Source organism: Poecilia formosa, unplaced genomic scaffold (genome assembly GCF_000485575.1).
Source record: "Poecilia formosa unplaced genomic scaffold, Poecilia_formosa-5.1.2 Scaffold22, whole genome shotgun sequence".
Lineage (NCBI taxonomy): Eukaryota > Metazoa > Chordata > Actinopteri > Cyprinodontiformes > Poeciliidae > Poecilia > Poecilia formosa.
In genome coordinates, this window is record NW_006799961.1 from 608,456 (window position 1) to 617,889 (window position 9,434).

The window sequence follows — 9,434 nt, forward strand, 5'->3', positions numbered from 1 at the left end:
ATTAGCGGTTATTAACAGCCGGCATAATGGGAGCGAGAGGGAGTCAATTTAATGACTTTGTTAGCGCGGGTTCAGAGCGACAGGCAATGATCAAAACAACAAAGGCGAGCGCGCACGCAGCCATCATCCGTAATTTCCAGCGGTAATGCGGTCTGATCTGAAACAAAGGGTTCTAATTTCGTTCAACTGACTCGATAATTTGTCCTTATGTAAGGAAAATAATTAATGACTTAATGCTTCAGCAGAAGTAGCTTTTCTTTAAAGAGGGGAGGGGGGATTTCGGAGGCCGCGTTTTGCCGGAGAAGGTGGAAGCCTATAAGGAAATCAATTTTCCAACCCTGTAATTATTTGCATCATGAATTTAAAACGCGGACGTGCGCCCTTGCTCCCCGGTTAATGTGCAAACAAGTGAGTCTGTTAGGGAGAGGAGGAGTTCCAGATCTTCATCCTCCAGCCAGACTGGATGATCTGCGTAAACACACAAGACACAATATACTGAATTAGAAACGTCAAGCCTGCAGTCAAATCCAACGACATTTTTTTTTAGGTAATTTCAGATATCTGACAATACTTTGAATTTCACATCTTGACTAATTTCCCATTTTGTCCCGCTGAAGCAACAAACAAAGCGTTTTATTTGGATTTCACGTGATAGGCGGCACAAAGCAACACATTTGTGATGTAGATGAAAAAGAGACATCGATCTTTTCCCAATGAAAATCTGAAAAGTGTGCCTGGAATATGTATTCATTACCCATGAGTCAATACTTGGTAAAACCACATTTTGAGACTAAACTTTCTGTCAGTTCTTCTTTGTAAATTGCTCGACCTCAGAAAAAAATATGAGAATGACTTTGAACAACACTTTTCATGTCTTGTTATATATGATTGGTTGGATTTGCGGTTGGACTTTGACTAGACTCCTCCACCAAATTAATATATTTAATTGAAACTTCATCCTATTGTCTGTCCAGAGTTTAGAGTTGTTCTTGTACCTCAGCCTGCCCAAGGCATGGGTGAACAAAGCCGCTGTGTAGGGCCCGAAACATTTGTTTATTAAGAATGAGAACATTATTACATTTTATTTGATGGTTTCAGCACAGATAAACTAAAATATTTGGAATAAAAATATTCATTTTTGGTTGTGTTTAAATTACAATCTGATGCTTCAAGTTCAATGTCTTTGAGTTTGAACTAGATTTCTTCACTTGGCCCATTCTCCCAAATCCACCAACTCTGTATTCAAACTCAGTACCACTTTCCTTCTTGAAGGTGGAAGTCCTTAGAGTCTTAATCTATCTACAACCAGGTTTTTTTTTGGTTTGTTTGTTTTTACTCAGGGTGTCCCTGGATGTAGCTCTACCCTACTTCTTCTTTTCCACAAAGACCAGATGTGTGAAATGCACAGCCAACAGAGTCTCCCACCTTAGATCGCTGTAGTTCCTCCAAGGTTAGCCCCTTGGCTGCAAGATAGCCATGTCTTGGTTGGTTTGAATGATTTAAAGTTGTGCAATCCTCTCTCCGGTTATGTTTCTGAGCTATTCAAGGCAAAAAATAAACAAATAAATAAATAAATAAATAAATAAATAAATAAATAAATAAATAAATAAAAAATACTGCTTCATAGCAAGACAACCTTTAAACTTGACATCTTTATCCCATAGTCTTTATTGTATTTTTCCTCTAAAGTTCTCCAATAAGCCTATGAAATCTTCACAGAACACTTGTATTTATACTGAGATAAAAGAATAACTTTGCTATAATAAAACATTAAAACATTTCATTGGGGGTACGCTTAGTGTTCTTATTTTTTGTGACGGTCCCCGTGTATCCATTTATAGAAGCTGAAATGTGAAGTTATCCCTGAGACCATGCGGATCTTTACGCACGATTCCCTACATGGTTTTCGAGTCAAAAGATACTAAACGCGAGCGCTGCTATCGATTTAGAAGAGGTCGGCGGGGAGGCCTGAGACGCCTGTCGGCCACTCGTGGATTCATAACAGGTGGATAGGTCACCCACACAAGAGCGGCAATTTAACGGCCCCCATTGTCTCCTCTGATTACTGCCGCGATCACAGGAATCAAGAGCCCGGCACTCTTCGTGAAACCAACCGCAAGGTCCGGCTTTGGCTCCTGAGCTGAAGAGGTCATAATCATCATCACGGCCACCGCCATCTGCCGAATCATCACCACCATCATCTTCATCAGCGGTTGACCATTTATATATAGACACACACCAACCTGGAGTGCGGTTGTGTTCTCACCGCCGCGATGCCCTTTTATTGATTGCGTGCCTTAATTTTAATTCGATTGCGCGAGTGTCAAAAATCCCGCAAGAATCATCCTGGTAATGAGATAATCAAAGTAATATATGCTAATCAGTTATGTTGCCAGCTTATCAAAACCCGAGTGCCCCCCCTTGAGTCTGAAGAAGTCCATTTATTCAGTTAGTGGCAATACCTTGCGCAAATGGCGCGATGCAAATGATAGTTGATTAGACTAAATTAAGAACCTCGTTTGTTCCTGACCTTGTCTGAGTTTTATGTAAATTCTTCTCTTTTTTTCCCTCCATGCTTTAATATCATAAAAATGCATTTTTCATTCTGGCCTTTGTAAACCTGAACAGCACTCCTGTTAAGGGGGGGAACAATGGTTCTCAGTGCAGCTCAGATGTTATTCGGGTTGGATGAGGCTCGTCTGTCTGTCACAGATCTCAGCTGACCCCGGCGCAGCTCCCACAGTGTTACAGAGTGAGTTGTTATAACTTCCTCGCTGTTAGGGGGAGTGCGCCTTCGAGATAGACTGGTGCCTCCGAGTGCGCCTTCATATGTGTGCGTGTGTGGGTATTACGCGATTATGTTGTACTCATCTGAGTCCCGTAACACGNATGTTGTACTCATCTGAGTCCCGTAACACGTTGTCTGGGTGAGGGGGGACGGGGAGACAGAGAGAGAGAGAGAGAGAGATAGAGAGAGAGAGAGAGAGAGAGAGGGAGAGAGAGAGAGAGAGAGAGAGAGGAGTTAGGACTTCCTCTCTGTGGGGTTTGCGGGGCCTGTAGATGGGAAAGGAATAAATCCAATATAGATTGCAGGGCTGCGCTGCCTCCCGCTGGGGACCTGCAGACTTGGAGGGGCTGGATCGAAGTGCTTTTTCTGCACCTAAATTGGCCCAAGAGGCCGCTGGAGCGGCCGCGCTGCAGCCTCCCAAACAGCCGGGGCTGCCTGCGACCTAATGATGGTGCTCCACACGGACCAACATCTACACATGGATGCGCACTGAGAGGGATGTACGCGCATCAGAACCCACACATAATCATTCCCAGATTGATATAACGCCAGCCACACTCCTGCAGCAGTCAAACACACTTTGATAAGAAAACCACACGGATATAAACACACCCTCTATTTTTTTTCCTTTTCTCCTCTGATGCTGAACACACTTATTCTTTGTCCAGAGACCATTCACCTCAAGTCTCCTCTTCAAGCTTACCTCACCAAACTACAGCTCTGGAGGATGCAGTGCCTGTCCTCCAGAAAGAGGAGTGAATATTGTAACTGGCACCATATCAAGTATTTGAACTGATATGCCTGCCTTTTGGTTCTTCATCCATCCATCCATTTTCTGAACACCCTTGTCCGTCAGTGGGGTTGGGAGGGGTGCTGGTGCCTATCTCCAGCTAACGTTCCGGGCGAGAGGCGGGGTACACCCTGGACAGGTCGCCAGTCTGTCGCAGGGCAACACAGACACACAACCATGCGCACACACACACACACACACCTAGGGGCAATTTAGACAGACCAATTAACCTAATAGTCGTGTTTTTTGGACTGTGGGAGGAAACCGGAGTACCCGGAGAGCCTTTTGGTTCTTCTACATGGAAAGTACCAGCAGCAGCCCTCAAGTATCATTATATTTGGTTGCGGGGAAAGCAGGTGTTGGTATTTGTGTTCTGTCCAGGACGTTAATTATGTTTATCATGAGGTGATGTACAGATTTGGTCAGTAGCTCACATATCCTAAAGGTCTGGATAAGATGGACCTTTTCCCCTAACACTATTCATGAGTTCAATGTTCAGTGTACTATGTGGATTTGGTGCTATTGCCAAAACATCTTTAAAAAAAGTGAAGGATTTTGTTTTAATTCTGTATTTAAAAAAGACAACAACTTCATAACGTACGGTAAGACTTTAATTGACAAAACGAATTTGGATAGCTGAATACAAAACTCAAACAAATTGTCCATTAAATATGAATTTTTATGACCAACTCTTTGTATTCCGCAAGTACAGGTGACTTCACAGAACATCACTTCCAAAAGTCTGAACGACTCACATGCATATAGAGTTACCATCTTACCATTTCTTGTTTCATCCCGTTGAAGAGGTTCAGTGAAGAGAATCCGACTGTAAAGCTCCAAATGGCAGCCTTAGAAGACTCCTTCTGGCCTTCTTTTCTCCAACCCAACAAAATGGCATTTTGTATTCCAGTGTTCTGTTAAGCTGCTCAACACTTTCCCTACCGTACAAAACCCAACATCTGGGTTACAGAAATATCGCAGTAGTTCTTAAGAGTGTATTGGTTTCAACTGTGAAGCTAATTTTCTTCTCATCTCCGTCCCGTCTGCCTTTGGTTCGCGCCCGTTCTCTTCACTCCTCCATTTTCGTGTTTGCCTTTGTGTATTAAATTATGTTTCATTCTTTCAACCTCGTTCTCTGTGGGCATCTTTCACATTTCACTTAACAATGGCTGTACAAAAAAGCAACATCTGATTCAGAGCTCATCATTTATATGTGTAGGATCTCTTCAGCCATGATTTAGCACAGCAGACACAATGCATACTAAATACCCACAATGCAAAGAGAAACCCAAGTAGCACATAAACATAGGCCACGAAACACATACACACACGCACAACAAAATCCTTTTGACATCAATAATTGGTAAATCCTCTGATTAACTTGTAAGAATTGTCCTTAGAGTGCTTAAGTAATTGTGTTTGTGTGTGTCCTTCTTTTTATTGCATGCACCCCCCTCTCTTTAAAGCACATCTTTATAACCAAGCAATTCCAAAGCAATTTTCTCTGTGGGAGGAGAGTGTAATTTTCTATTCTGTGACACTGTGATGTGTAAGAAACTGGGAGCTGGCGCTAAAAGGTGTCTGCAGTTGTGTGTCTTGGTGTGGGTGTGAGCTGCTTTAATGGCCAACGCGGGGCGGGCGGCGATGGCGCTGAGCGGGTGCATGTCAGGAAGGCCATCATTTAATGACTCCCAAATAGTGCCCTCCTCGTTAGAGCTATCGTCCTGGAAACAGGAGGCTGTGAACCAAGAGAGCGCCACACGCTGCAACAGTCTTTTATCTTCATATTAAACCATTTGCATAACATTACGCCGATAGATAAGATTCAGGAGATACTCAAGCTACTCAGGGGAGAAACAGAGAGAGAGTCGACGGAGGAGACACAGAGAGGGTATACTACATGTCCTTGCAAATCTAATCAGCGTTAAATGGAGCTGTCAAATGTGTGTGTGTGTGTGTGTGTAGGTGTGTGTGTGTGTGTGTGTGTTTGTGGCACTGGCTGGCTCATGTCAGGAGTCATTTAGCCTTAAACTGCAACTTACTGTGGAACAGGGTTGTAATTATAAAACACAAGAATCCAAGCCGCTGCTCGTTTGACGTGGCATATAAATGCAGCGGGTAGTAATGATGCAGGTGACATGCATGCTTGTAGATTCCCATCACATTTGCTTTATTTTAATTTTCTTAATGTGTTGTAATTTTTACACTTCTTCCAGCAGCTCTGCAGCACACAAAGCATTACCCAATTAGAGCAAATTACATTGGAGCCGTTTCTTGATGTATTTTTGCGCCAGTGTTTGGATCACTCTTACGATCTCACACCAACAAGAAGATCGATTTCACGTTTAAACACCAAAAACCATTTTACATGCCCTGTGTGATAAAGGGAAGTTTGAATTGCTCTCCCTAGAAACATGGCAATATTTTCATGCCGTAAGAAGCCTGTTGCGAGAACTGCACTCTGCAGAAATACAACAGCAAACAATGAGCAAGTGCATGCTAATTAGCTGTCACTTGATGCTACTGCCTGATTAATTTAATCAAAAAGTTGTTTTTTTTAATTATAATTTAGAAATGTTTAAAGTAATTTAATCAGTTTTAAACCTCCTAAAATAAAAATCTTTTCCAATGTAACTTACATTCCTTTAATTTAGCAATATTAGATGTTTTAGGACAGGATTATTTTGACATTATGTTGCATCAACTTTCACTAACTAAGTCATTTGCAATAGAAGAGACCAGCTGCTTGAGACGAGAGGAATATTTTTTTTATTCTCACTTGACTTCGGTTTTTTTTTTTTTTTTTTTGCCTTTCAGAGCTGGATCTCCCTTCTTGTTGCCTCAGACATCACTGCCCGTGATGATATCAGAGCACGGACAAATTCAAGCTTACTCTCAATGAAAAGTAAATCAAAGCTCAGCATCAACCATCGCAGTCCTTTTCGAAACCAGTTTTCAGATCATTGCCCAACTGGTGTCCAAGTGTCGCTCATCTGACCCAAATTGCCCCTCTCAGATGAAAGAAGAAATGGATTTAATGTTCAAGAACAATAAACAGGTTCAAAGAGGCTGTCATAAACTAGACAATGCTAGTGTAACGGTGTCACTATCCTCAGCGAAGTTTACATCAGCATGAGAATTAAGGGAACCAAGCAAAAAAAAAAAAAAAAAAAAGAATGCCTTGTTCCAAAACCAACACTTAAAAAAGCAGAACAAGCTGCACACAAGCCAAATGCTTCTGGACAAATATAACATTTTAACAGAGAATTAATTAAAGGAGTGAACTGTTTGGTTGCAATGAAAAGAAGCATGTCTTCACACACACACACACACACACACACACACACACACACACACACACACACACACGCACACACAGTCAAGCATGGTGGTGGTATCATCATAATAGGGAGAATAATTGTTAGGTAGGATGATGATAAATGTTGTGAATATGTTCAACATGAAAAAAAAAGCATGCTAGGAGTTAAAATAAAGTTTTCACACCTGACTCCTTGCAAAGTAGCACCATCATGTTCAGGGACCGTTTCATGTTGGATGACTTCCTCCAACGTCTTCACTTCAAGTCAGCTGAGCGAACAAATCCGCCGAACGGTGGAAACGTGGACAAAACCTGTAGTGTCTGTAAATCCGAACAGGCTTTTGAATAAATAAGACAATTTAACTTGAAGTTAGGTCAAAAGAAAATGTGAGATAAAAGTCTGGAGACGCCGAATTTCCTTAATTTAATCAAACTTATGGCAATGTACAGTACATGCATGACGATGACTTGAGGAGAGCGCCAAGGTTAGCCAAATAAAAGAAAAATAAATAAATAGTTGAAAACAAAGTGCATTAAGGAAGATCTGAAAGGGACATAACCTGCTAAGTGAAGCAGATAATGAGGGTTTAAGAGAGTTCAGTGCCCTCACTTGATTTGTACTATTTCAGAGTGGTGTGGATGTGGACCTGATACTTTTTAACCTCGCTGATGGCTGATGGTGAGGGGGGGGGGCAGAGAGAAAATGTCGTTAGCATGGTAACATTGGTCTATTGCTAAATTCAACCCAGGGTTTAGCGTTAGCGTTGACCCTGATGTCAGTAAGCTATAGGTCAGAAATTGTTGATGCAAATTTTATTTTGAGTTCAAATATTCAGAGTGGTTGTTGAGCTCTAGAAATGTAAACAAGGTATTTGTTAAAAAAACACAAATTATATCTGTTTCCCTCTGACGTGACAGGAGAAAATAGTTTTAGTTTGGCCCAACAATACCACTAAAGTCTACACAGCTCTGATGTTTGTAATTTCCAACCGTTGTCCGTGTAGTGAGTAACGGAATGAAATGGAAAGAAAATGACACGTGGCTTTCACATTAGTTTTTTTTTTTATACCAACATTTTTAATTTTTCGGGTCGATCTTTGCAGACCTACACTGTTTACCCATTTCACTTTGTAATACAGCACAAGCTCAGTCAGACTGAAGAGAGAGCTTCTGTAAATATCAATGATCAAATCTCGTCTGAGATTCAGGTGAATTTAAGTCTGGACTTTAACTGGGCCATATTAACTCATGATTTGATCATACATTCTGGGCATATGTTTATTTATCCATTTTAACTGCACAACATTTGTGTGTCTCTTACATAAACTAGCACCTGTCATCCTCTTCCTGATTATCTATCTTATCAATACCAGCTAGAGGGATTTTTGTTTTTGTGTTAATGTTGAGCCACGTTTCACTGCTAACCAACAAATTCAATTTTCGGCTGAACTCGATTCTCCTTTGAAAGAAATGTTCCGCATATTTAAATTGCCTCCCAAAAAAATCCTTCAAGCTTAAAGTTGTTAGCCCACGTTGCGTTAGCATGATTCACACTTTGGAAATACCTGCAGTGAATTGTTTTACTTTGTTGCGTACGCTGCAGTCAGAAGCCATCTCGAGTTTCATTGTTGATTCCTTTATATTCCTGCCACTGCTGGGTGTTTGGAAATGTTAAAGCCCTTCACAACTACAACCGGCTTTGCGTTGGCCTATTGTACAAATGAAGTTTGTGGATGCAAACTGACAAAATGTGAGAAAGTTTAAAAGAAATAGAAATAATTATTACATAAGGCTGCGGTGATATTCTTCAAAGCAGGACTGGATTTTAGATCTTATTTTGACAGAATCGTCCTGTAATGATGAGGATTAGTCGGCACAAACACGCGGCGGTGTCTGCACATGCATGTTGGATACAACCATAGATGCTATCAGAGCTGTGAACGGTTCCTTAACTGTGTGTTTGGAGGAAATATTGCTTTTTTTTTTTTAATGCACATGGGGATAAACTGAGCCAGGTGTGTGTATCATTTGCCATCAAGACATTGAATTCAGCAGGTACATAATAACAAAGCATTTATGGCTCACTTAGACATGCATAGATATAAATAGGCAACAACTCTTCAGTCTCAAGCTATTTCCTCCTCTCTTATAACACTGAGGCACCATCCAGGTTGGGCCCCAAATACTCCAGAATTCTATCAGAGGACTCGGGGGGACGAAATTAAAATCTCTCATTTTCTTTCTCCATACAAGGAGCAGATCAATTTCCAGAGATGGGATGGGATATTTTCCTGCCATTGGGCTTCCTCGTCTTTGGCACAGCACCCTGACTGCCTCCCAGCGGGGGGGCCGGGTCTGACTGCACGCATCGCCGGAGAACAGTTACTTCTGCCGCGGCGAGTTTATTTGCGTCTGGCTATGAGAATTGCCATCATTTACCCTTCCCAACATCTCCCAAAACAGAGAAGAGAAATAGACAACCAGGGGAAGCGAGGCAAGCAACAGTAGAGGCGAAATTGATTCTTTTTGATACATGC